This window comes from Oncorhynchus nerka, unplaced genomic scaffold, assembly GCF_034236695.1.
Source record: "Oncorhynchus nerka isolate Pitt River unplaced genomic scaffold, Oner_Uvic_2.0 unplaced_scaffold_4072, whole genome shotgun sequence".
In the NCBI taxonomy this organism is placed as follows: domain Eukaryota; kingdom Metazoa; phylum Chordata; class Actinopteri; order Salmoniformes; family Salmonidae; genus Oncorhynchus; species Oncorhynchus nerka.
In genome coordinates this window covers 14,904-16,075 of record NW_027037224.1, presented here as the reverse complement: position 1 = coordinate 16,075, position 1,172 = coordinate 14,904, and positions in this window count along the sequence as shown.

The window sequence follows — 1,172 nt, the reverse complement described above, 5'->3', positions numbered from 1 at the left end:
TCAGTTTATTTCCTGAATTGACTGACCTCAATTTGAATTGAGCCCAACTCTGCTATCAGGTTGATACTGTGATGTGATGGTTAGGAGGAAGCAGCAGGTTGGGCCAACCTCTCTGGGTCCTGCAGAGGGGCTAGGTTGGGCCAACCTCTGGGTCCTGCAGAGGGGCTAGGTTGGGCCAACCTCTCTGGGTCCTGCAGAGGGGCTAGGTTGGGCCAACCTCTCTGGAGTCCTGCAGAGGGGGCTAGGTTGGGGCCAACCTCTCTGGGTCCTGCAGAGGGGCTAGGTTGGGCCAACCTCTCTGTCCTGCAGAGGGGCTGGGTTGGGCCAACCTCTCTGGGTCCTACAGAGGGGCTAGGGTTGGGCCAACCTCTCTGGGTCCTGCAGAGGGGCTAGGTTGGGCCAACCTCTCTGGGTCCTGCAGAGGGGCTAGGTTGGGCCAACCTCTCTGGGTCCTGCAGAGGGATATACTATGAAGCAGGATCAAGGAATTAGCCAGACAGAAATAACAGATTTTCTGATTCATTAAAAAGCTCAACTTTTATATGAGTTGTTGGTTGTTGAAGCAATCAAGACCAATTAAGAATGTTTCTGCAAGTTAGCTGGCAAACTCCTTGATCCTAATTTGTAGTATACCCCTTGGTCTGCCTGACCTCGTGTAAGGACACTTCACCACAGACAGCATCACTAGAATGGGTTCTTCTCACCAGAGAGGTAGAGGAGAGTTTGCAGCCATGTTGGTAAGGACCTAAAAGCATAATCGCCACCCCTGTAAAGTGTGTAATGTAACAAGCCCACTCGCCTACCCATAGAGGCTGCCTACCTTTCTAGAATGCATAGTAGCATAGAGTATTCTGGAATGGACAAGGTGTTCTAGAATACACCTAATGGGTTCTAGAAAGGACACCATGTTGTTGATTATAACGATGACATGGCATTTAGTGACTGAAAGTCTCTAATAGACCAGTGATTCTATGTTTGTGGATTTTCCCCTTCTCTTCCCTCCACAGTCGATTACATCTACACCCATGGTGTGTGTTATATTGCCCGCCACCAAGGCATCAACTGGGTGCTTTTAATCTGTGCATTCTGAACCCTATGAGCAAAAGATGTTTGAAAAGAAACTGAAAATATGTTTAAAGATGCTTAAATACATATTTTATATTGAAAAGAAC